The sequence below is a fragment of the Lontra canadensis genome, unplaced genomic scaffold (genome assembly GCF_010015895.1).
Source record: "Lontra canadensis isolate GAN:19392208 unplaced genomic scaffold, GSC_riverotter_1.0 scaffold33, whole genome shotgun sequence".
In the NCBI taxonomy this organism is placed as follows: Eukaryota; Metazoa; Chordata; class Mammalia; order Carnivora; family Mustelidae; genus Lontra; species Lontra canadensis.
In genome coordinates, this window is record NW_022631027.1 from 5,143,562 (window position 1) to 5,171,068 (window position 27,507).

General features: G+C 43.4%; 1 pseudogene; it reads left to right on the top strand.

The window, feature by feature from the left end:
* The first annotated feature begins 14,192 nt into the window (after positions 1–14,192).
* The window catches only part of LOC116873449, a 38,260-nt pseudogene continuing 24,945 nt past the window's right edge, over positions 14,193–27,507 (top strand).

A 27,507-nucleotide genomic window follows, 5' to 3' on the forward strand; every position in this document is an offset into this window, starting at 1 on the left:
TGCCTGGGTTCCCCTAAAAGCAGAGCCTGAGCCAAAGGCTTCCATGCAGGTAGTTTACTAGATGTGGTCTCAGGGGACAGGAACAGAGCAACAGAGAAGGAAGGAAAGCCAAATTAAAGATGCGTGATTGAGTTGGCCATGACCTGGGCAATAGGGCTTGACCCTGCAGAACTTTCTAAGGATCCATATGAAATGTGTCTCAGAATGTCCACGGATGATAAAGGAAGGAAACATCTGTCAGGTCTCATCTGCCTCTGGTCAAGAATGGCCCCAGGGTGTGAATTCCCCTGCATTTGAGACCTACACATGAGATTCTGTGTCATCGTGGGACATCAGAAAAGCCACAGGACAGGAAGTGAGAAGATGAGACTCAGACTGAAGCAAGACACTGCTGGGTTGCTTATGTACGAAGCTGATCAAAGCCCACAGAGACCTAGCTGCTTCTTTAGTGGAGGAAGAGGTAGGGCTGCAGGGACTTGGAGTGGTACTCTAGATACGTCCAACACATCAACCAACCTCAGTGATCTGGCTTGAAGATTCTAGATGACTTCTACAGTCTCTTTGTTTCTAATTCATAAGAGACAAATTGTCAGGAACTTTGATTTTTACCTCCTTTAGTCCTGAATTTGAGTCCTATCTCTATCACTTATGAGTTTTGTTCTCTTGAGCAAACTACTCAACTTTTTTGAGACTTAGTTTACTGAGCTGTAAAATCAAGACTGTATATCCACCTTATCCTGTTGTTGCAAGAATGTGCTGAGGTAGTGTGTGTTCTTAGCACATGACCTGGCCCATGGCAAGAGCTCCAGAAATGGTAGCCTGTATTATTGATTATGATTCTGACCTCACAATAGGAGTAGTTGTGAGACATAAGGCAACACAGAAAGAGTTATTAGGGGCTAGGACTGGAGACAGGATGAACCAGATACACACCCAGCAGGAATGTGGGCTGGGGGATGGTACATTTGTTTTTTAACAAGTCAGGGTGCAGGCCCTGGGATGGAGATGAACTAAAGTCTGACATTAAAGGACTTCCATTAAAAGAGCTGAGGTCCCAGAGGGAAACTAGAGTGTTATAGAGAGAAGAAAAGGAGTTACATGATTTCAGGAATAGGGGGATTGCAGAAGGTTTCAAAGAAAGGTTAGATGGTCTAGGTCATACAGAGAGGCTTCCAGACTGTCCCCATTCCTCTCCTCAGGCTTATAACAACCAGACTAACCTCATGTCAAGCCCTGGAGCCTTCTAAGTTTACTGTTTGCCTGTATATTTGGTAGGGCTCATGGGTTCAGAATGTGGTAAGGCTAGGCCTACAAGTTGAGGTTATTATTGCCATCAGCTGGGCATGAGGGTGACTCTCAGTTCAGCTGTCATTGAGTGGGAAGCCTCTGCCATAGAGGGGCTGACACATAACCCCTGACCCTGGCCTCCATCTGCCATTGCCAGCCAATTGATCCTTAGACCCAAGGTTAAGGAGGCCTCCCTGCTTCGGCTGACTAGCTGATTATCCTGTCACTAACACTGGATCCTTCAAGGCTCAGACCCTTCTCTCAGCCAGAACTAGTGGCTCAGTGACCCTGGAGGACATAAACAAACCAGATATCTTAAACTTTAACTCCCAGTTTTTCTGTTAACTTTACTTTTGAGGAAAGAACCATATCTTATTATAATGGACCAGGATTTTTGTCAAATCCCATGTCACATGGTTACAATGTCACCAAGTCCATTCCTACAAACGTTCCATATTAATTTATTTAATAATAACATCTTTCTTTATGTTGTTCAAAGAATTATCTCAATTTCTCCAGTTTTCATAGAGAAAACACACTGAATTGATGTTTCTGATCAAAACGAAGATGTCAGAAGCAAATTTAAATTAGACGTGGTTTTACATGTAGTTGGTTATGTGTAACAACTGATAGGTTAGCATCCCTTTATTTTTCCTTGAGAGGAAAAAAAAAATTCAATAGAATGATGTTTGGAAAATAGTTAACTGGCAGTGTGAGGGACTCGTGTAGAAAGTTGAGGTGACAACTGAAAGTCAAGACTACACATGTTCATGTGTTTCCCAGGGAAAATAAAATCTCCAATTTAAAGAGACTTGGGTGCTGCTATTATTTCTTCAAATAAGACACATAATGACAGAAAGATGGCTTTTCTTAGGGAGACATTAGGCATAAGTTGAAGAAAAATAAATAGAAAAAGTTATTTTTTTCTCAAAATTTTTTATCTTATTTCTTCATAGTTTTATTATGCAGTGATTTGATGTTGACTTATTTTATTTTTTTTTAGAGAGAGAGAGCACATGTGAGAGTAAGAAGGGGTGCTAGGGGTTATGGGATCAAGCCTGATGAAGGACTCGATTCCACAACCCTGAAATCATGACCTGAGCTGAAATCAAGGGTCCAACTTTAAGCAGTGGAGCCCCCCAGGTGCCCCTCAATGTTGACATCTTTAACTATGTGCTTGAACACACTCATCTGGCAGTGCATGGGGGCATTACCATGGTGTGACTTTAGGAAACAAAAGTCTTGCATCTCCCCATGGGCTTTACAAACGTGGTCCACTGCCATTTCCCTATGTGCCCCCTTGTCTCTGAGACTGCTCCTCAGTGTCCTGTATTCTGTTCTTGGCTCCATCCCTGTGCCATCTTATATGACCAATTCTTCCTGCTCACTGTCCTTTGTTCCCTTTTCAATTTCCCAGTGGATTTCTACCTGCTCACTATATTTTAACATTAATCACAGATTACAGAGTTAATGAGTAGCCTGAACTCCTAAAATGGGTTGCTCATGGGTCAAGGTGGAAAATTGAGATAACTGGACTGCTGTTGTCAAGTGAATTTTGTCCAGTTACAAATTCTTGTCCATCAGGCATTCTTCTAGCAGCTTTAGCTCTTGAACACTGTGATCAAAATCAGAAGTAAGCAGAAAGTGTTCTGAGTGACAAGTAAAATAGCTGTCACAGAATCCACATAACTTTATTCCTTTGATTAAATTTAACAAATGGTTATTGAGTATTTTCTACCTGCCAGATGCTGTCCTGGGTGGTAGGAATAGTGAGATGAATAATTTATCTCTCTCTCACCTTGTTCCAGAAAGGATGTGAGGTGGCTTGTAGCAGAAACATAAAAACTAAAATGGCCAAATACAGGTTTTATAACTCAGGACAAGGGAAGTATAAATTAAAATAAGTCAAGTCCAGGATGAAGAGAGGACACAGATATACAGCCAATGGCAGCCTTCATAATGGTTACACTTGAGCTGTGAATTGACTCTAAGCAAATGAGGTGGCCAAAGGAAAAAGGAAACATGGTCAGTTACACATTTCCCACTGTAGAAACAAAGAAACTGCATAGTCACTCAGGGGGAAAAAGGTGAATAAGATGTGGTTCCTAATGGCAAGAAATTTATAATCCAGCAGGAGAGACAGAACTGTGGCAAACATCTGTAAAACAAAGGTGTATTATGAGGTCTGCATAAAGTGCTAAGGGACTAGAAATAGGGGAGCAATTTCTTTGGCTTATGAGGGGAAGAAGATGCTACCTGAACAATGCCCCCAAAGAAGAAATGGACAAGGAAGAGGAGGGCACATCAGACAGAGGGAGGGAGCACAGTGGCTGGAGATTAGCAACTCCAGCTGTGTTTGCATGAAGATTGCTCTCAGTGCTTGTTAAAAGACTGAGTCAGTAGGACTGGGAACTTTCACAAGCACCCAGAATGCTAATTCTGGTGCTCAGGGACCATACTTTGAGAAACACTAGAATCGATTCTTGGATGTATAGGGCAGTGAGAGATGATGTTGGAAAAGGAGACTGGACTCACCTGGTGTGGGCTTCATATATCATAGTCTGAAACTCAGACTTTATGGATAATGAGGAGTCTGGATGCCTTCAAGCCTAAGCAGGTGAAAGACACTATCAGATCTGTGTGTGTGTATGTGTCTTTGATTTCCTTTTCTTTTTCCTGATTACGAATGTAGCAGCCAGAGGATGAAAGGCAAGAAGGGAGAGACTGAAAACGTAACCAACGAGGAGTGTTGCATGGTCCAAATGGAAGAGGACAAGAATGTGTTTAGGTGTTGGCAGGGGAAATGGAACAAGGTGAACACTTTCTACAGTGAGCATGAACCTATTATTTTATTGTTAGTCACAGATTTACTTTTCTGGTTAATCTATGTCATTTTTCATGTCTTGCTGATTATTATTTTACCTTATTTTCTGCTCTCTGGCATCTGGCCTAAACCAACAAGTAGTCCCAGTGGTGCAGGTTCTTGCTGAGATCTGTCTGGTCCATGTGTCAGCATGGGTAGGGGGTATGAAGGGCTGTGAGGGACATTCAAGGCATAGCGTAGGGGAGGCAACTTCTCTTACAGTGAAATCACATTGGAGGGTACATATGATTTTTGTTTCTTATAATTTACATACTTTTAAAAAGTTCTTATTTTATGGGGCACCTTTGTGGCTCTGTTGGTTAAGCACCCAGTTTGTGATTTTGGCTCAGGTTGTGATTTCATGGGTCATGGGATTAAGCCCTATGTCAGGCTCCACATTGGGTGGGGAGTCTGCTTGAGATTCTCTCCTTCTGTCCTCCTCCCACTCATACTCTTGCTCTCTCTTAAATGAATAAATAAATCTTAAAAAAAAACCCTTACTTTATAAAGACAAAATAGGATAGACAGTACTGAACCTCTATAACCAATTACTGAGATTCTGCAATTTAAGATTTTGACAACATTTTTTCAGCTTTATTGAGGTATAATTGACAAATGAAAGTATATATATTTAAAGTGTACAAAACAATGATTTGACACACATGGGCTTCATAGAAATGATTACCACAATCCAATTAATTAATACATTATCACTTACATAGTTACCTTTTTTGTATGTGTGGTGACAACATTTAAGGTCTATCAGCAACTTTCAAGTACACAGTGCAGTGTTATTAACTATAGTCCCCATGCTGTACTTACAGCCCCAGAGCTTGTTCATCTTATAACTGAAGGCTTCTACTTTTGACTAGCATTTCATGTCTCCTCCAACCACCAGCAGCCCCTGGTAACCATCAATCTAGTCTCTGTAGAAGTTCAACTTTTTTTTTTCTCTTCTTCTTTTTTAGATTCCACATGTAAGTGAGACCATATTGTATTTGTCTATTTTCATCTGGCTATTTTCACTTAGCATAAAGTCTTCTCTTTCTATCCATGTTGTTGCAAATAGCAGGATTTCCTTCTTTCTCATGAGTGAATAATATTCCATTCTATGTAGACACCATATCTTCTTTTTAACTCATCTGTTGAGGGACACTTATGTTGTTTCCATATCTTGGCTATAGTGAATAATGTTGCAATGAACATGGGAATATGGATATCTCTTTGAGGTACTGATTTCATTTTCCTCAGATATATACCCAGACGAGAGATTGTTGGATCATATAGTAGTTCATAGCAGTTTGAATTACTATGATCTAATCCCGTAGATCATGTAGTAATTTCTGAGGAACCTTCATATTGTAATTCCTCCAGCTTTGTTCTTTCTCATGATTGCTTTGGCTATTCAAAGTCTTCTGTGGATATGAATATGAAATTTAGCATTATTTTTTCTCTATCTGTGAAAAATGCCAATGGAATTTTGATAAAGATTGCACTGAATCTGTAGATCACTTTGGGGAGTATGGACATTTCACAATATCAGTTCTTCCAATTCATGAGCATTGGATATCTTTCCATTTGCTTGTGTCTTCCTCTATTTCTTTCATCAAATGTCATAGTTTTCAGTATATAGTTCTTTCACTTCATTGGTTAAACTTATTCCTATTCTACTGTTTTGTTATTATTGAAATGACATTGTTTTCTTCATTCCTTGACTTTTCATATCCCTTGAAGTATTGCATTGCTGTCTTCATATATGAGGAAGCAGTTACCTTTCTCTAGTCCTTATTGAATGGCTTTGGGGAAGAAATACCTTCTGCTAAGGAGTTTGAGGCTTTCCTCAGACATTTTCTATGGATACACATGTTCCCCATTTCTTGCTCTGTCTTAGGGGGATTTCTTAAGATTACATGCTTCTTTTGCTTTCCCTAAGGTGATGCTAAATGCTCAAGTTAGAGGCCTTTCTCCCAATCTTCCACATCAGGGCCAGCTTTCTGCCTGTGCTCACTAACAGTCTAAAAAGGCTCATACTCTCTGCTCTTAGAGCACCCAGAGAGCCAGTCACAGGGTGGGATGGATGTGGGTGAGGGAAATGAAGTGTTCACGTACTCATGGTCCATCTGGGAGGATCCCCAAATGAAATATCCCCAGCAGTTTGTGGGCAGGCTTCCTGATTGATTCTACAAAGTGATTAATAAGATCCATGTCTTTCTGATGCCTCCTAGGAGCCCTGGCCGCTGTTCTCCCAGTCCCTCTCTGCTCCTGAGTTGTGTAGCATACCCCAATATTCTGGATGGGGTGAAAGAACTGGGCCCTTTTGGCAGCATTCCACACAGCTGGGGAGCCAGGTGCTCCTTCACACATTCTCAGTCCTCCCCACCCCCCACCACTGCCCCGTGAATGAAGCCACAGAACTAGAAGGTCTCCCTTTGGCACTGAGCTGTAGCTATGCCTTGGGGGAGGGGTAACATGGGTAAAGTGAAACTGTTTCTCTCATCCTTTCTCCAGTGTGTCCAACCGGATTGTTCTTTGCTCCAGTGGTTTGCTGGAACTTCTCTGTTGGACTCCTGGACTGCCATAAATGCATTCTCATCTGTGGGTGATTGTCAAACTCACTGTTTTGTGGGGAAAATAGAGTAGAAAACTCCAATTCCACCATTTTGCTGATGCCATTCCCATGTTTTTATTTGGTCTAAGAGAAAAGCTAACAATGTCCAGTTCAGTGGATTCTGCAAACACAATATCTCCCCTTCAAAAATGGCAATAAATACCAGCACCTTGCATTGTGGTCTACAAAAATCAGTGTGCCTGAGGCTGGACAATGTTCCCATGCAAAGACTTATTGTTTTAGAACCTGCTCTCATGCGTATCTGGTGTTTGTGAGCAGTAAGCCTATGGTCGAATCCATTATTTCTTTCATGGTACAGGAACTACTAAGCACGGTCTCAAGACAAAGTGAAGTAAATATTTGGCTAGGACCCACTGTTTAAACCCGTGGTAAATGGAATAATGGGCTTCGCTAAGATGTCCATGTCCTAATCCCCAGAACCAGTGAATATGATACCTTACATGGCAAAAGAGATACATGTGTTTGCTAAGATCACCATAACAAAATACCACGAATTGGGTGGCTTGAATAGAAACTCATTCTTTCATAGTTCTGAAAGTTAGAAGTGTAAAATCAAGGTTTCAACAGGTTGGTTTTTTCTAAAAGCTATGAGGGAGATGATCTGTTCCAGGCCTTTCATTTTGGCTTCTAGGTAACTGTCTCTTCCCTGTCTCTCTCCTTCTGTGGGTGTCTGTGTCCAAATTTCCCCTTTAGATATAGACACCATTCATGTTGAGGTAAGGACCACCCTAAGAATCTAATTGAACTAATTACATTTGTGATGATCCTATTTCCAAGTAAGTTCACATTCTGGGGTTTACAGTTTCAGAATATGAATTTGGACACAATTCAACCCATAACAAAAGACTTTGTGGATATGATTAAAGTTAAGGACTTTGAGATGAGGAGGGTCTCCGGAATCATCCAGGTGGGCTGAATCTAATCACATGAGCCCTTAAACATGAAGAGACTTTTCCTTCTGTGGTCAGTGAGAAAGAGTTATGATAAGGGTGCTTGGTTGGCTCAGTCGGTTAAGTGTCTGACTCTTGATTTCAGCTTAGGCCATGATCCCAGGGTCGTTAGATCGAGTACTGTGTCCGGCTCTGAGCAGAGTGTGGAGCCAGCTTAAGATTCTCTCATTACTGGGGCGCCTGGGTGGTTCAGTGGTTGGGCGTCTGCCTTTGGCTCAGGTCATGATCTCGGGGTTCTGGGATCGAGCCCCGCATCGGGCTCCCTGCTCCACCGGAATCCTGCTTCTCCCTCACCCACTCCCCCTGCTGTGTTCCCTCTCTCACTGGGTCTCTCTCTGTCAAATAAATAAATAAAAATCTAAAAAAAAAAGAAAGATTCTCTCATTACTCCCTCTGCCCCTCCCCACCATGTTCGCTTACTCTCCTCTCTAAACTAAATAAATAAATCTTTAGAAAGACAGAAAGAGTTCTGCTAACTGGAAAGAGGTCAGAGAGAGGCAACACTGCTGGCTTGTCAACAATGGTGGAATATATTATAAATCAAGAGACTCTACTGGTCTCAGAAGCCAGAAAAGGCAAAGAAGTAGAGTCTTCCCCAGGGCCTCCAGAAAGGAATTTGGCCCTGCCCGCACCTTGATCTCAACCCGTGAGACCAGTTGTCAGACTTACCCACAGAACTGTAAGATAGCACGTTTGTGTTATTTGTGGTGATTTGATATGGTGTTGATAGAAAACGAATACAATTTCTTCAATAGAAAACAAATGCAATTTCTTCCAAACAGCAGCCCATCAATTCACCAGGCCATCTCCCAACCCCCCCATATAATACTTCCCTCTCTGGGAGGCACTCTCCACAGAACTTCCCCCACCCCTACCGCCTCTAATCAAAGCCAAGTCATGTAAAGCAGAGGATTCCTCCCAGAGTATCTGGCCAGCCCATGACCCACTCCATTACACACCCCCCAGCTTGTGAGTCCCTCCCATGAGCTGACTGGAGCGGGTGGACCTGGGAGCTAAACTGGGGCAGGCTCTCTGGATTTTGAGCTTAGAGACCCCAAGACTAAGAGTCTGGAGAGAAGGACCCTGGGTTAGTGCCGCTGAGGTTCTGACAGCTATGCCGTTTCACTTAAACCAGTTTGCAATGGGTTTGTACAACCTGCCAAAGAGCCCGAGCACTTAGCTTTGCTGAGTCAGAAAATGTGCCCTGGAGCCTAGGAAGGGAGTGAGGAGCAGCTAAGCGCCCTAGTGTGGAGAAAGCTGCCGCTCCTGGTGGAAGCGAGCCTCCTAGGGCGCCCGCTCGGATGGCTTGGTCAGTCCAGCCTCCAACACTTGATTTCGGCTCAGGTCACGATGTTGAGGTTGTGACACGGCGTCCGCAGAGCTAGACAAGGACCCTGCTTGAGAGTCTCTCGCCCTCTGCCCCTCCCCCACCCCGCACGTGCGCACTCTCTCTCAAAAAAAATAAAACGAGTCTCACAGAAGTTTCTGGGTTCATTGTTACAATGAAATGTTGTGAAATGGTTTCATGTTTTCTACAGAACCAGTAGCCAATTTCTGGAAGCCTTGTTTTCTTCCAGAAGAGCCAAGCTACATATCTATTGTAGGCAGTTCTTGTACCACAGACATGTTACGTCTTCACACAAATGATTGCAAAACGTGCAACTGCCTCTTTGTGCTTTTGTTTTGTATTGTTTTGTTTTAACGTGTTTGATTTTTTGAAAGCTGTTAAGACCTAGACTGGAAGCTCTCAGATGATCAGATCCTCTTGGTGTCAGGACGCAAACACACGACTCTGTGCTTCAACCAGGCTCTGGTCTTTTCTTTGCATCTCTTCCCTCAGGAACTGCTGCAGATAAAAGCAAATGTCTTAGAAGAGCAAATGTGACATCTGGTTCGCTATCAGGAATAAATCTCTCCCTGCCAAGCAAGACTGTAAGGCAATCTGGAACCAGTTACTACATAAACTTGTTTTATTTCAAAACCAAATCACCTGACTTACCTTTATATTTATTGCCTGCCTTGAATTCTTCCTCACTATCAAGATGCTTCTAATGAAACACAGTTGACCTGAGCTTTTCTAAGAGAAAAGCTAACAATGTCCAGTTCAGTGGATGAGAGGGAGTTCGTAAAAGGGACTTAAAGTGGAAGCGCCCTTGTTTCCTCTAGCTCATAGCTTGAAAAGTCACCACAGAAACCAAGCCCCAGCTCTGAAGGGAAAAGAAGGAAAATCAGTGGTACTCTGATACCAAACCCCCGTCCTTCACGTTGGCTCCAGGTGTGGCAAATCCACAGTGAATTTCTGCTCTGGTGTGGCAGGCGGAGTCACCCACCTGTGGAGCCGCCGTGTGGTGTGCTGAAGGGCTCTCAGATGGCAGATGAAGGGCAGCAGGCCTGTCCCCTACAGACTTGCTCTTCACTGTGTCACACCCAGGTGGGGACTTTGTGAAAGGCCTCAGGTGATTGGTGGGTGCTGATCAGAGAGGGCCCTTTTTACAGGTGCTGGTGTCTTCCCAGGTGAGTGTGCGGTCTACAAAAACCTGGGGACACCACACAGCAGGCATATCTAGACCTCCCCAGTGCCAACCCAAAAGACGGGTGCAGGACTCCGAGATGTCGGGCTAATGTCTGCGTAATGGCCTCGACATTGTGGGGCACACCATCACATACTTGGTCTCAGAGTGCCCTTCACAGAACCCTGGGGGAGACGCTGCTGTCTTTCCCATCCTGCCAATGAGGAGGTAAGGCTCCACTTGCCGACTGAACTAGAAAGGGGAGGAGGTGGGTCTCAGGCCCAGTCTCTCTGACTCGTCAGGCAGGGCTCTCAAACCCAGATGGCTAAGGGGAGGAACCCCGGGGGACAGCATTATCTGGAAAGCACAGGCCCTGCCACAGGGGCAGCTGCTACTCAGCAAAACCTGGGAGCTGCCACACAGGAGTGCAGGCCCACCCTGGCCAGAGCCTTCGGGTTTTTGCTCTACCATATGATTTTCGTGTGTGAGATCCCAACCTATTGCTAAAAAGTAAAAACAAGACAAAAACAAACCAACCCCCCCAAACAAAAACAAAACAAAAAAAGCAAAAAAAAAAAAAAACCCAAAAACAAAAACCACACAAACACACACAAAACCAACCAACCAAACCAAAAAACCCGAAACGTGTCTCAAAGCCCTGTCTGGTTTCCCTGCCAGAGTGCCACTTTTGCTGGTGGTTCATTTTACATTTATTGAGCACCTATTATGTCCAGGAATTGTACTGAGGGCTGGGGGGCAGGCACAGTCTCTACTGGAACAAAGCCCACCTGCACTTTATTCACATGCACTGAGTCTATGTGGACTCATTTTCTGTTCCTGTTCAACTGCGGCTGTGAGGGATTGAAAAAAATACCACATGGTTGCCCAACGTGCATCTACTCAATACCATGGATTGTACAGTTATAGACAGTTAAGATGGTGAATTTTATGTATATGTTAGCACAGTAAAAAAAATCCTGCTGTTACAGATATATGCAATTTTTATCATTAACAAAGATACAGTCTAAATGAGAAGAGATAATTTAAAGCTATCAGATGCTTCAACAAACACTTGAGCAACCACGGTGTATCAAACACCATCCCAAGTGCTGGGAATACAAAGTTGAGGAAAGCTACTTCTTGTCTTTAAAGGAAGCTTCTACTGAGAAGTGACAGTGACATAGGGAGCAGCCCAGGTTTACGCAGTTAATAATAGCTGCTCTTTCTGGAATGCTAACTCTGTGCCAGGCTCTTGAGTGAGAGCTGGAAGAGCCTCGTCTATCTCCTTTGAGCCCCACGCTGCCCTAGGGAGCAGATACTACTTTCGATCTCATTTTACAAGAGGCAGCAGAAGCTCAGAGAGGTTCAGTTGCTTGTCCTAGGTCACACAGTGATAGTGATTGGAGAAAACGGGTTTTGAACCCAGACCCCCTAGCAGAGAGATACCACAAGCTCTGGGACAAGCAGAGATCAACGTGGGGCTCGGGAAGCAGGAGCACTGAGGAGGAGCTCAGGGCCAGGTGAAGGCGCCGCAGCCCCCCCAGTGCAGGTAAGTGTGCCTGGGTCTCCTGCGCAAGGGACTGGGGCAGCTTCATCGGGGTCATTCTCTTATTCCTTCGGAGCAGCTGTAGCCAAATACCACAAGCTGCTTGGCTTGTACACAGCAGAATTGTACTGCTCACGTTTTGAAGGCTGGAAATCTGAGGGCAGGATGCCAGCACCATTGGCGAGGGCCCTCTTCCCGGTCCCAGACTTCTTGTAGTGTCCTGGTGCGGTGGAAGGGACTGGAGGGCCCCATGGGATAGAATTTGGAGGGAGTTAGATCCTACGGAGCACTAATCTTTTACAAGAGGATTAATCCCATTTGAGAGGGCTACTCCCTCAAGACCCAACCACCTCCCAAGGACCCCACCTGCTAATACCACACCTTGAGGGTTAGGATTTCAACATATGAATTTGAGTGTGGGGGACACAAACATTCAGACAACGGCCATCATTAGTGCTGATTCCTAAAGGATGAGAGATTGACAAAATAGAAGGGCATTCTGGCCACATGGAGAGAAGGTTAAGGGCCAGGGAGAGGGGCCAGTCCATGTCCCTGAGCCCTCAATGCCCAGAGCTGTGATACAGTGAAGGACAATGTCACACAACATGGGTGGACATCTGAGGGGACTGGCGGCTGTGGCAGCACCTGGGAGCACTTCATCAGGTTGTGGACCTCAGCGACCTCAGCAGCAGATGCCCCACCTGGAACTGGACTGGGGGAGAAATCAGGCACCCGCTGCAGACAAGTGGGCTAATGTTAAAGACTTAAAATTGAGGGCAAGTTGGCTTCTAAGGGCCACTGGAGGTTCTACCAAGCAGGGGGTGGAGATTAAGAAACCTAAGTGGATGCAGAGATTGTGGTACTGTCTCATGCAGGTTAACTCAACTGTAAGTTCGGGGAATGTGACACTCCAGCAGGATGGCCCTAGGACACAGTTCACTAAGAAACATTGAGTCCCCACTAATGCAGTGTTCTTGTTTTAGATGTTGGGGATACAGCAGCGAACAGGATGAGGCAAAGTACTCATCCTCATGGAGATTATATTCTAGGTAGTGTTTGTTATCTGACTCGATAATACACAAGTAAATAAAAGTATATAAGACAATTTCAGAGGGTGACAAGTATTTAAAGAGAAGAAGGGGAAGAGCATAAGGTGTGATGGCATTTGATAGTCTAGACAGAATAGCCAAAGAAGGCTTCTCTGAACTGACACCTGAATGGGAAGATAAGGGTGGGTATGAGTGGGAGTACAGAAAGCAGAGGGAATAGTAGTGCAAAGGTCCTGAGGCAGGTGTGAGCTTGGTTTCCCACAGCTTTGAACACATGTGTTTAAGGAAAGGAGGAATGTCAGTGCAGGTGGTGGGGAAGGCTGGGGAAAGAAGTAAGAGATGTGACTGGAATGAGGCCAGATCATATGGGACACTAAAGGCTTGTGTTGGGGATACGTGGGGGAGTGGGTAGCCTCAACACGTGTTCAAGAGAAGAAGAGGCTTCTGGAGCAGCTGGAAAGGGGCTTAGGAAAACTAGGTTGGCTACAGGGTAAACTCCTATGAGGCTAGGTATAGTCCATGGTGCCATGTTCTAAGGGAGCTGGAAAATTCAAGCTTGGTATAAGAGGGTATGGTCATATAAAGTGTTCTGATGCAGAGCAGAACATGGCTGTGGAAGTCCATGAAGAAATGCCCAGTCAAATCAGCGCCAGCCAGTGGTGGAGGGGTTGGGGCTGGGGCAAAACAGGAAAAGATGGCAGGCTGAGGGGACTGTAGAGGAGGGAGGGTTCGTAGGGAAGATAATGGTGGAGGGCATGGGCACCAAGAGCAGCCCTAGGTGGAGCCCTGGCAGTGAGGTTGATTGGGGTGCCACCTGCTGGAAGCTTGCCATTACTGCCTGTGTCCTAGTCCAGATCAGGTCCGACTCAAACAGAGGCCAAGATTTTGTAACAGCATTTATGATGGGATTCTTATTATCTAAGTTTTGACTGAGGCATGAATATAATAGATGCTAAATTCCAAAGGAGCCACTGTGCAGAAATCTCTAAGTGGTATCACGAATGGGGCAAGCAATTCTTAAATTCCTTAACTACTAGGACAAGACAAAGAGAATTTGCAAAGAGATATTTAGAGTGAGTTGCTGCTGTCAAATTCTTTCTCTCCCAGGTTTGGTGAAACGGCGTCTGTGACTGCTCCTTGCATCAGCCTCAAGTACCACTCTAAGGAGAATACTTGGAAAACTTATACGTATTTCCTGAATAGAGAGATATTGGACTGGGGTTGGCCTTTTGCCTAGAAGATCCAACAGGCTAGCAATGGGCTGGCTGGAAGCGGGAGAAAAGTGGCCGGTGCTTTAGGCAGAAGTAATAGGGGCAGAGCGCATGTCCCTGTGTGCTCACATGCATGTGTGTTTCCGGATGTGCAAGGAGAATGAGAAGGATTTTTGTTGTGATGTGGTTGTTGTAGTTGCTGCTTTCCAAGGAAATGGCAGGTATTGATGAAACAGCTAGGTATGATGAACAAACATCAAAGATAAGCAATACTGTATTTCCCAATTTAAATACCTTGATTTTTTTTCTGATTATAAAAAAACACATACTAATCAAAAATCAAACAGTTCAGAAATATACACTAGGAGAGAATGAATTTCCCTTTCTATTTCTCACACGGATCTTTTAAGACCTTTTTTCCAGCATGAAAGCTTCTCAGGCTTTCTGGGGCACGTTCTGTTTTGTGACCAGCAGGTGGCAGTGCACCACTGCTTTCCGGGGGGACCCAGAAAGGAAGTGGATCTGAACCGCAAGTCCCATGTAGCAGAGAGCTTGGCAAAATGGTTTTAATCTGAAACAACCTTTAAGTTTTCTAAAATGATGTCAGGAAAAATTCCTAGTGATTTTTCTTGACAAAGCTGCTCAGTGTGGGCCGCGGTGCCCTAGATTATTGGCACCGGGCTCTGAGTTTTTGAGATTGAGGGGGGGAAGAAAAGTTAATGAAACAAAAAGAATTTACTAGCTCATGTAACTGAGAAGTCCAGACGTTTGTCCTGAGGAGAGGTATATGAGCTTCAGGTCTGGTTTGATCTGGTTTCACCCCATCATTAGGGTCCTGGGTCTGTTTCTCTGATATTTTCTGCTGTTCTTGGCCAGCTTTGTCCTGGGGCTGCCATCCCTCAAGTTAGAAAATGGTCATAGCTGTTTCTGGACCTCATGGCTCACAGTTCACCTTCTGGATCCCCCTTGAAATTGCTGCCTTGGGTCTCAATGGTCTGAGCTGGATCACTTGCTCATTCTCCAAGCAAACACTGAGCAGCGGGGAACGTTGAGTCATTACTTTCACCTAAGCTTTATACATGGGCTGTGTTGGGTGAGGGTTAAGAACGGTTAACGTGGTGGCAGGGACCAGGCAGTGGTGTCAGTGGATGTTTGCTGGCCACATGCGGCATGTCAGGGTGACTCTGGTGCCCTCGGTCTCACCAAGTAACCAGGGAAAGGCACAGGACTAAGCCTCCAGGTAGCTAACGGGACAATGTCCTCCAGGCCTGCCCACTCCAATCCACTTTCCACCCAGCCAGGCCCTGAACGGCTTCTCCAGAGAACACATCTGATTGCACAGCTCCTCTGCTGAAAACTTCGCAGATGCCTCCCATTCTTCAAGCTCAGGTCCTTAACACGGTGCACAAAGCCCTGTACTCCCTGGTCTCCAGTCTCTCCAACCTCATCTGCCTCCACTGTCTCTGGCACCTTAGCCCCTTCTCTTCACTCTGACGGGATCTTTCCATCTCCCTAATTTACTCCTCTTACTTCTTCCAAAGTTAGGTTAAGTATCACCAACTCCTCCAAAGCACCTTAGGCAGATGCGCCCCAGGCTAGTGTGGTGATCTTGCCCTCAGCTCCCATGGCCCCCCATGGACACCCACAATGTGGCTCTTACTACATCATGCTGCAATGATCTATTTGCCGTGTGCTTCCCTCTACTGCTCTGTGAGGTTCTGGATGGCAGAGGGCTGTGGTAGGTGTTCACCAAGTGTTTATGGAACTGCTGGGATTGATATCAACTCTCCCTTTAGATGCACGGGAGGCCCACTTTCTGCTCTGCCTTTGGTCCTGGGAGGCAGATAGTGGCTTTCCCCCTGAAAAACAGAACTTTCTCAGTCAACCATCTTTCTCCTCAGAAACCCCCACCATCCTATTGATGTGAGTGATTTTCCAAGGTTCCTTCTAGTCTTAAGGTATATGATTCTTCCTGGAGGAGCATGGGAGGAACAGAAGAGATCTGGTCCCACTGATCTAAGATGGTGGAGGATCCAGCTTCGCTCTGTGGGAGGTCAGCTTGGATCATTAGTGGAAAGTCCCAGTTTGGGTTCTGAGTGGATCGTACAAGCTACCTATGGTCTACAATCACCCTCTCTTCTCTTTCCTTGGAAAGATATTTTCATGTCTGCAGAAATTTCTAATGTTTGTTCTTCCCAGCTTCCTGGCTGGCCTGCCAGACTAGAGAGGTCCCAGTGTTTTGAGTGAGGGAGGACAACAGAGTTGGGCTATTTGGAATGCTATTACTATGACTGATAAGGACAACTCACATTCTTTCATCACTAATTTTATTAGCTCTCATTTTAATACATGGAATAAGCCATTCAGTGTTTACAATACCCTTTGAGGCAAGCACCACTGTTATCCGCATTTACAGACAAGGAAACTGAGGTATGGAAACATTAAGTGTCTTGCCTAAGGTCATAAAGCTACTCACTAACAGAGATAGCATTCAGATTCAGGCAGTCTGGTCCCCCATACCCTCAACCACTGCCCTACACTGCCAGTCTTAGCCAGGCTGTGGAAGGAGGAGGGAGAGAGGACAGTTTAGAAAGTGGGCTCGGAGCTGGTGGGACTTTGTCTCCATTGCTGCCATGACTGCTGGCCTCTCAAGACCAAACATGGCTCTGTTCTACCATCCTGGAGTCTTTAAACCATCATAAATACTGATTATTACCAGGAAAATTCTTGTTGGTAATCTATCACATTGCAGCTCTCAGAACATCACAAGCCTTATTTCACTAGAGACTGACAGTGGCTCTGTGGAGGAGGTATAATGACTCCATTCCCCAGGAGGAGGGGGTGGCTCTCAGCAGGCTAGGGGACCATCCAAAGGCCCCGAACAGGCAGACTGAGCTGGGACCTGATCCTGAGCCGCCCATCTGTGGACCCAGGGCCAACATCACAGAATCTCTTTCCTCATGGATGAGGGCCTCTCTGTTTTGGGAAGAGTCTCCAGAGAGAACAACTCCAGGGAGGCTTGTTCTTATTCTCCAGCTCCTAATGCCCCCGGATAACACCCAGAGATGTTGTCTCTCCAGTTCACAGTATCCTGTCTAGGGGGCCAGGCAGGTCCGTATGTAGGACAACTTTCTACCTCTATCCACTCCCTGCCCACTACCCTCCCTTTCCTCCAAATGTGGCCTTTTTCTTTTGCCTAGACGCATTTGAGGTTTAACAGTTTCCGCCTCTGAGGTCGCTAACTAACCTCTGCTGGTGGCCAAGCCTTCTCACCATGCTTCCCACAGGGTGAAACTTGTTGCTTTCACGGTCATCATTCCCCACTCCCCTTCAGAGTTCTTGTTGGGCCTGTGGACTTTTAGGGATGTTAGAGCCCCTGAAGTGTTGGCCAGGTCCAGACTCTGTCACCCTTTCAGGGTCATCCAAGGACTCCTGGTGCGAAGGTTGTGCTTTTGATCTTTTCATCAGGCAGATGTTGACTAAGTCCTACTTTTCTGTCATTCAAACAGCCAAGGTAGGCCCACTCCAGGGGAAAAAAAAAAAAAATTCCCATCTCTGCTTAGCAGAATCCCTGGGAGTCCCAACAAATCAGCCTTCCAAGTGAATTCAACCATGCTCACTTGCTTACTTGGAGGAGAACCCTGGGTTATTGCAAGAAGGCCAAGGGAGTTGGGCCATTTGAAATGACATTATCATGAGTGATAAGGACAGCTCACATTTGTGAGAGCTCATTTTGTTAGCTAAGATTTATTATGTTAGCAAGATAACATTATGTTAGATAACATTATTATGTTAGATAACATTATTATGTTAGCAAGATAACATTTTAAGTATATGTGTACATATCCTTCAATAGTCACAACATCCTATGAGGTAGGCGTCATCATCATTCCCATTTTATAGACAAGGCAACTGAGGTGTAGAAGGTTTCAGTATCTTGCCTAAGGCCATCAAACTAGTGTGACTAAGAGAAGGCAGGAGTTAAGGTCAATCCCTGCTCTATCCCTGGGCTCCCCAAGCAAGTGGACACATTCATTGGTTTGAGGACCTCTAAGTTCAGGGCATACAAGGAAAACAAGGCCTAAGCCTTGACCTCTGTAAATTCAACGCCAGTAGTAAAGACTGACATGTAAGTTATGAGACAAAGAAACATTCAGAAAGAGAGGGGTAGGTGGGAGGCCTGTGGGAGCAGATGGGGGAATTCACTGAGACAGAGGATATCATGGGCGGGAGGAGTCACTCGTGGGAGTTCAGAACCATAGCTCTTCCTTTCCAGGCACTGCACTGACTCACAGCCCTGTGGGATCCCCTTTTGGCAGGGAGGGTGGCACATTCCCCCCAAACCACTGGACTACCCCCGAGCTTCCTAGTCCATGGCCAAATACCCACTCTGTCTTTTCTGCAGAGAGTCACGGATGGGCGATAGGAAGAATGGTGAATTGCCAGGGATGTCTCATGATAGCCTGAGTCCTGTTTTCTGGTCCTTTTAAAATGCATGCTGTGGCTTTCTGATATTTTCCATATGTCACAAAATTTACGAGTCTGATCTCACAAAGCAACCAGAAACCTCAGAGGCAATTGGTGATATATGTGGGACGTCTGGCTCCTCTGAGAAAAGGTTCAATTGTGTCTCTTAAAGTGATTTCATCCTAAATCTTAAGCTGGAATGAATAGAAAATGCAACTCTGTCTCCCTTTTTAAGGATTTTGCATTTTTGATAGTTTCAAAACAATCATGCAGAGGGAAAAAAATGTATTTTAACAAATATATCCTGTTGGAAAGTGTAGATGCTTTGACAAATTAGGAAGTCAACCAAGCCACACACTTCCTTGTCAACTCTTGCTTCCAGCTGGCAAGCATTTAAAATAATATTCCAAGGAGATTTAGCATTCGTGATTACATTGTTTGATTATTGCACTTTCTAGATAATGGTTTTTCAAAATTGTATCTTGCAGCTAAAAATTAAATAGCGACTTCTGGGTATGCACGATATTCTTTAATAAAATGAGACCCAATATAATATTCTCAGAGGCTGAGCAGTAATATAGGAGAGATTTACTGTAGTCCAAATGAGTGAGATCATTGATCCTATAGGATTCTTATTATTTTCTCAAGCTAAACTCCAGAGAATGCTGGGAATGGAGCCATAGCTCTATTCACATCTGGCAGGAACCTAGGTGGCCTTTCTTTTCCCAAATGGATATCTGAAGAATTCTTGGGGTCTTTTGGCTGCAGGCTGGGAAAATGTCTCAGAAGAGAAAGCTGTGGACAAAGCTGTTTGTGTCCATTGCAAAAATGTACCTCTGGTTTTCAGGACAGTGAAACTATTCTGTTTGATACTATAATGGTGGATATATACATTTGCCCAAAGCTACAGAATGTACAACACCATGAAGGGTGAACGATCATACAAGCTATGGGTTTTGAGTGACAATGACATGTAATGTAGGTTCATCAATTATAATGAGTGTACCACCCTGGTGGGGATGTTGATAATGGGGGAGGCTAGCGTGTGCGAGGGCAGGAGCTACATTGGAACTGTCCGTACTTTCTAATTTTACTGTGAACCTCAACTTGGGCTTAAAGAAAAAATGCACTTCTAGGCAGCCCAATGTATCTTGCAGGTCTTTCTGCCAAGGCCGGGAGCCATGACTCAGTCAGCCCTCCATTCTCAGACTGCTCCTTCCTATTCTAGCCTCTAACCCTTGACATTGTTTCCTGATTGTACCTCAGGATCTCGCTGTTCAATCGATGTTTGTGGAGATTTCAGTATGTACTAGGCACTGGCTTACACGTGGGATCCAGCTTTGATCTCGCCACTTCTCAAGGATGCTGGCGAGGACTCAGACTCAGCCGTAAAGCAGAGTCCACTTTGAATAGGCCCTGGCTAAGTCTGAGCACAATATTGGGTCTGATGGGCCTTTCCAACTGGAATATTTAGTTAATAAGAAAATAATTTAGAGTTTAACATCTGAGTACTCTAAAAGAGCATTGTACCATTTGAAGAGTACTCATTTTGTCATATTTTTATGATGTGGGGAGGGAGGATAGAAATACAACTGTAGTAAAAATAATGCGAAATTGTTGATTGTCTATGCTCTGTTTCACAATTAAGAATTCATATTCTGTTCTTCAATCTCATTGTGATCTCTGTAATTTGTACCTCGTTTTACAGGTGATGGAAAAAAGTTGAACCTAATAAACGGATGAATAAAGTGAAAAAAAAAAGTCATTTACAAATATGCTACGAAATAGGGAGCTGGCTGGATTCCCACAGGGAAAAAACATCCTAGGTGGTTGGTGTGTCCTGCATTCAGATACCAGATCAAAGAGGATAGAGTACCTAAGGATGAAATCCATGGAGAACTGGTAACATGTTGCTCCCTGGGTTTGCATGCTTCTGATAGTTAGGGCTGGGCTAGGTGAGGTGTGGTAACAGACAACTGTAAAATCTTAATGGCTTAACATTGAAATAATGCAAGTGATTCTTCATTCACAGCAAGTCCAATGTGAATGTCACTGGTTGGGTGACTTGAAGTCATGGGTTCAGGGTTCCAGCTGCTGACATTGTGTGTGGCTCTGACATACCAGAGTCCTTTGCTCCAGTCACAGAGATGGCCAAGTGAGGGACTGTGGAAGATCTTGCTGAGCATTAAAGGGACAAGGCCCAGAGTGGCGTATACACACCTGGGGTCTGAGTGAGCACAGTGTGTCTCTGTCACACACAGTAGGGGGAGCCATTTCCACTGGGGACCATTTTAAAACGAAATAGCCATTTTCCACTCTTTCTAGGATTTTCTATCCCATCCACCAGACTTTTTTTCTTATGTAACCATAGTCATTAAACCAGAGACCCTTTGACACAGGTGTTCTAAGTTGCCAGTCTCCTACCCTGAGGACAGCCCTATGCATTAGAACAGGGAGAACATGGGGGACAGCCTCTTTGCTTGTCAAGAAATGGATCTAATAATACAAGAAATGTAATGACATATGCAACAAGAATCCTGTAAAGAGAACTAGTAAGAGAGACAAATCCACCCTGTTATTCTGGGGACCCATAAATAAGCCCAGAATATGTGGCATGTCCTGAATTGTAGGTCAGTCTTAAGCCTTAAAGGCATTGTTCTCCTCCTCACCGGAGATATATGGTTAAATCTGAAGTTTTCTGATCATTCTCTGCAAATATTTGTCACTGAATATCTGTTGTCCAAACTCATGCTACACAAAGTTACAATAATAAATTCCACTAAGCTTAGAGAAAATGCAGACATCCCTCTTTGTTACTTTAGGTAATCACAGCTTCATTCAAAAGGATTTTCCCATTAGAGGATCTCAAGGCAGAGACTACAGTGTGGGTGTTTTCACACATGTGTGTTCTGGTCCCTGACAAAATCTAAACCCTGTTCATATCAGTTGTGTGAAGTATACTATGATGATGGAGATTTTATTTGTATTCTTGGGGCTTCAAGATGGTACTCCCTGCAACCTCACCTTACTTCCCCAAGAACCAGGAAATAAGGTTGCTCTTTGGGAGCCAAACAAAAAGATCAGCATCAGAGAGAAGTGAAGTCAGTTGAAGGAAGGCCCCCACTAGCAAGGTAGGCGAAGTGTAACATACACAAAGGAACACTTCTTCCATTAGAAGAGCAGCCCGTCAACCCTACAAGCCTAGAAAAAGGAGAGAATCAAGGGCTTATGCTGATGGCAGAAGCAAAGTGCCTCAAATGCCAGTGCAGAGGGATTGGGAATGGATCCTAAAGTGATGAAGTAGGTACATTTGTCTTCAGTGCTTTCTATTTTCCCCTTTTTACCTAATTTAACTATTTTAGGACCCCCTTTCTCTCACTTCCTCCAGATAGCCAATATCATACTCATTTCTTCCAAAACCAATATTTTCAGAGGTAGTAGGGAGCCATGGAAAGGAATCTTACACTAGAGAGGTCATGGTTCTAAAACCTTCTTAATTTCTGATTCTTTATTATACATATCAGATATGTTCAAACATGAGATGAGGTGTTTGTTTCCCCCCTGAAACACTATTCCTCAGTAAAGAGGAAGCAACCCTATATTTAAGTTCTCAAAAAGGCTCTTGTAAGGCTGTTCTCTCAATTACCTTCTGATACATAGCCAACTGCTGTTTGGGAAAGATTCACCCAGGTTAAAGATTCACCCAGGTTAACTCAGTAAACTGAGTGACTGTGTCCCCTTTACAAAGGCATGTGTGATGTGAAGATGAACACAGAGAGTTAAGGCCTGGTGAGTTCTAGTCTTCAAGCCCTAATTAGTCCTAGACCCATTGGCTAGAGGGAAGCATCAGTTTATATTCTTTTGATTTAGTATTCAAAGCATTTAGCCCTTTTGCTCTGATTCCATGGCCCTCCCCCTCCTCCCAAGCAATTCCGATCATGACTTAAGAGTTTACCTTCAGGAAAAAAAAAAAAACATATTAATCATGGAGGTTTTTGAACATTTGGGTGCTGGTAATGTCACTTTGCATTGCTGATTAGTGCCCTGGCAAAGTGCCTTTATTCTTCACTCTCCCTACTTGGCTAATCAGTCTCTACCTCCCCAAAATGGACCTGTTCTTGGTGGTGGTTAAAGTTCTGAGTCTGCAAGGCTGAAGTCCAGAGCAGCCGTTGGACAATCCACAAAGGTAGTGATGGGCACAATCCACAAAGGCTTCCCGGCAGATGGACTACTGATTTTGTTTCTCAAGAAAATTTTTTTGACTTGGATGGGTGAAAGAGAGCCTTTGATTGGGTCATATGATGAGTATTTTCCATTTCAGATTGCAAGCTTTCAGTCCTCATCCCTGAGCAGCTCTAGGGTGCTTCTCTTTTGCGTGCTGAGAAGGAATTTTGCAAATAATATCCACAATTTCAATGTTGCTGACAATTTTGGAGAAATTTTGGAGACAATTTTGGAGAACTCCTTGTTCTTATTTGTGATTCACAGAATAGAAGTCACAGTATACTCAACAGGAAGTGTAAGAGCTGAACTGATGTAAGCTGTGTCCTCAAGATCTGAAAACAAAAACTGGGGCCAGTAGGTTGGCAACCAATACTTTGTCTTTTTTGGTAGAAAGCCCCCTTCCCTTGTTCCTTAGGGCATCTGTTTGTTGGCAAGCTCCCCTGTATATAGGCATGCATAGGTGAGCACACTTCTATGAAATAAAGCTTTGATGGGTACTTGAGTCTGTTGCCATTTTTTTTCTTTGATGACTGTATTCTAGACATGATAAGTTAGCTTTCTCTAACTGAGGGTGGCTAGTTTAGAACATGGATTTTCTTTTCTTTCTTTCTTTTTTTTTTTTTTTTTGAGAGAAATGTTGGGGGGAGCATATGGAGGGGGAGAAAGAGAATTTTAAGCAGGCTCCATGCCCAGCACAGGCCTCGATCTCATGACCCTGAGATCATGACCAGAGCCAAAAATCAAGAGTTGGGTGCTTAACTGACTGAGGCACCCAGGTGCCCCTAGAACATGGATTTTAAATAAAAACTGAAAACATCAGGAGCCACTGCCTACATAGAACTTGGGGAATGAGAAAGCTTCCCTGGGAATTTTGTATGATAGGAAAGCGAAGCTCTGATCATTTGTTATAGAAAAACTAAGAGGATAATTCTGATAGGACTGCTTCTAACTCTCTGGAATGTACTCACATGGCACCCTGTCCTTTCTTTCATAACTTTTTGCCATAGTTACAATTAATAAATTATGGAATTATTGGGTTGATGTCTACATTTTTGCCACATCTCAACTTCCAAGAAGGTGGGGATTGTGTCTGGCTTTTTTCCCTCTGAAAATTCAGCCCCTACTACAATGTCTTGCACATGGAAGATGTTTAGTAAACATTAGATGAATAGATAATATACCATCCAGCAGACTATGTTTTTTTTCTTCGAGCCATGAATGCTTGGCAGAGTGACTGGTGTAGCAAGAACTCAGGCATCAGCTGTGGAATGACAAAAGGAAGGAAGGAAGGAGAGAAGGAAGGAAGAAGAGGTCATTTGCATCTCATGAACTCAGTGCAATTGGACTTGAGGTTCCCTGATTAATATCATCAAAGGGAAAATCCCCTTCTGTTAGCAGAAGATATGAAAAATAAACAGAATGCCATCTAATTTAATTTGAGCTGCAAAGAAAGTGACTAACGAGGCATTTCTGTATTTGGGTAGGAGGAAGACACTCTAAGTGCTACCTGGAAATGGCTTTAGTTACTTTGGTGACTGTTATAGTCTTGTGAGAATAATCTCTTCTTAATAAGGACAATTACTTAGATTTATTACTCCTCTGTGGTCTTGTTAAAGGTCTAAAAAGAATCCTATTTAAATGGAAAGAACAATAGGAGCTTTTTAACAGGGAGCAAGTTTTAATTAAAGCCCAAGCATCAGATTGGTGTCTCTGTGGCTGGGTTAAAAAAAAGAAGAAGAAGAAATAAACAATGGCATCTACTTTACCTACTTTTGAAGAAAAAAGTCCATTTTGAAAGAAAAGCCTCAAAGGGGTATGTGCATTCAGATTACACAAAACACCCTTTTTGAGGATGGCCTCTTGGAATCATGTCCTCTTCCTCCACTTAATGGAACATCCTTTAGAGTTGAGATAATGAGCTCAATTACATGCTGGGCGCCCAATCCAAGAAGCAGAGCTGGGATGACTGATGGGAATCATGGCAACAATCCACAGTGGTATTTAAAAAGTACTTTAGAATGTTGCTAGGGAGGAATGGGGACCAAGAGTGCTCCCAAAGAAATGTGTTGTTGCAGAGTCCCATCCCACAAGTAGAGAGGTTCAGGGTTCTTCCTGCTTGAGTAAGAATAGCAAGAGCTGTTTGGAAAACCCCAAAACTCTGGCCTTGAGGAAGTATCATTAAAAAGAACAAATATTCCATTAGTTAATAAAAATGAAGAGAATGAAACAAACAAAATTCTGATAATCCATCAGATGGGTAGTCTGTTAAGCCAACGGGTGTACGCTGAGCAGACAGAAGGTTTCTGTCTGATGTGGCTAATGTTTCTGTGTTGGAGTAGAACATATAAATGCAGCTGTCTGCTGTTTGGAGCATTATTCTGCTCTAAATAAATAACCAACAGCAGTCATTTAGATGCATTTTGGGTGACGAGGGCACATGGGAACTCATGTCGTCTAACCTAAGCCAGAAGTATTTCCACATTAAATTATATTATTGAAAACAATGAAGGAGTAAGAATGCGGTGGGGTGGGGGTAGGGAGGCTCTTTCTCGGCTTATGGGGTATGTTCTGATTTTATGTCACCCTAGTGGTCAACAAATGTCATACCAAGAACAGATGAACACTAAATGAATCTCTTCTTGTGATGATTATAACAAGACTGTAAAATGGAAAACAGTAAATATAACTCATCCTTATTAAGACTCTCTGGTATTTGTTTCCAGCTAGAGCTCCTAACAAGAGAGTAAACAATACTTGGTCTCTTGTGATTGCTAATTAAAATACAATAAATTATGGAATCAATTTAAATTCTGGATCAGCTCTATGGTGGGTTCAACAAACCTCCTAAATTTTATTTTTCCCTAGGGGTCTCTTTTCCAGAACCTTGAGGTAGGGGTGTGTGTTTGTGCATGGTCTCTCTTTTGTTTGATTTTTAATTGCTCTGGTGGCTCTTTCAGGGAAAGATGCCCAAGAGCAGGACAAATTTCAGGATCTTGCATGTTTTCCCTGCTTCTGAGTTACCTCCTTGCTTTTGGCTTACTGTGTGGATAATGATAAGACTTGGGCTACAGCCCAAAGTTGTTTCGTACCAGTGGCCTGGTACTAGCAGGGTACCTGGAATATCCAATCAGCCCTGGTTCCCCCATGGTCTTGTCCAGGGTCAAGAACAATGGTCTAGGTGGTTTCCTTATACAACTAATGCATGAAGGCAAAGTGTCAGCAAGACCCAGCAGGAGAGGAGGCTAGTGTCTCCTGAGAGAGGAACATCTATCTATCTATATAGATATTTATATCTATATAGATAGATAGATGTAGATATAGATATGTAGATACAGTTTTATAGATACAGTATTGTAAGTGAGAAATATTTCCACATTATATTATTGGAACAATAAAGGAGTAAGAATATACAGATATTGTTATATCTATACATCTGTACCTATTTCTATATATTCCTCTCTCTGTCTCTATATATAGTTATACAGATATATAATATTTATAATGTATATTGTATTATATATTATGCCTATATCTAATACATATATATACCTATACATAACACATATATACGATACCTATGTATAATATATAATTCTATATATTATAGATAGTAGTTAATAATTTTGAATCATTAGCAATCATTACTAATAATATGTTACATATATTACATATATGTGTATGTGTATATATGTGTGTGTGTGTATGTGTGTGTATATATATGGCACTATATCTCCATATATAGATTTTGAGGCTCTTTTAAATTTAGTAGATTGTGCAAAAAAGCAAAATATTCCTTCTGGTAAAACCAAAGTTACTTTGGCCAGATGTAGCAGTAGCTCTTTTAAACTGTTAGAGAGAACACAGGAACAACTTGCTGTGAATTATAATTCTAATCCCAGACACTGGGCAGGGTTTCCCAAAGGGAGACCCTTGGAAGTCTTTGTTGACTGCTCCTGATTTGCATCAGTGAAGGCAGGGGCAGGTAAAGCGTGAAGAGAAGCATGTGTGTCTGTTGCAGCCAGAATACAGTTCAACCAGTGCTGCCCTCTGAGCAGCGCCCAAGACACAGAGCAGCCCCACACCCCGCACCTGCTATTTCCCTAGGTAGATATGCCTCGTTCTTCTCTGCCTCCTTCAGACAAACAGCATCAACAGTTTCATCTTCTGCCCCCTGAGAAGCAAGTGTGACATAGTGAGAGACATGCCACCTACCGACCATTCCTCAACTGTAACTCCGGAGAATTAACTTCTATCTGATTTGAACATATGAAGTGCTCGCGCCCCCTCACCCCAGCAGTATTTCATAAACTCTCATTGGTTATTTGCAAGGCAAAGGACATTTTCACCTTAGAGATATACCATATGATCTCTTTGAAAGTCAACATGATGTAGGGGAATAAACATGGACTTTAAAGTAAGACAAAATTGGATTCAAACCTCTGTCTCTTGTTAACTGCATATTTTTTGGCAAGTTATTCTGCCTCACATATAAAATAGGATTAATAATGCCTGCCTAGGAGGCACCTGGCTGGCTTACTTGGTAGAACATGCACTCTTAACCTCAGGGTCATGAGTTTAAGACCCACATTGAACATGGAGCCTACTTAAATTAAAAAAAAAAAAATTGAAAAATAAAAATGAGTAAATAAATAATGCCTACCTAACCAGAGCTATTATAGAGATTAAACAAGTTTTGTATATAGAATTCCTATAATAGCTCAATAATTAAAACACTCAATAATTAAAACAATTTAATTAATTAAATTAAACA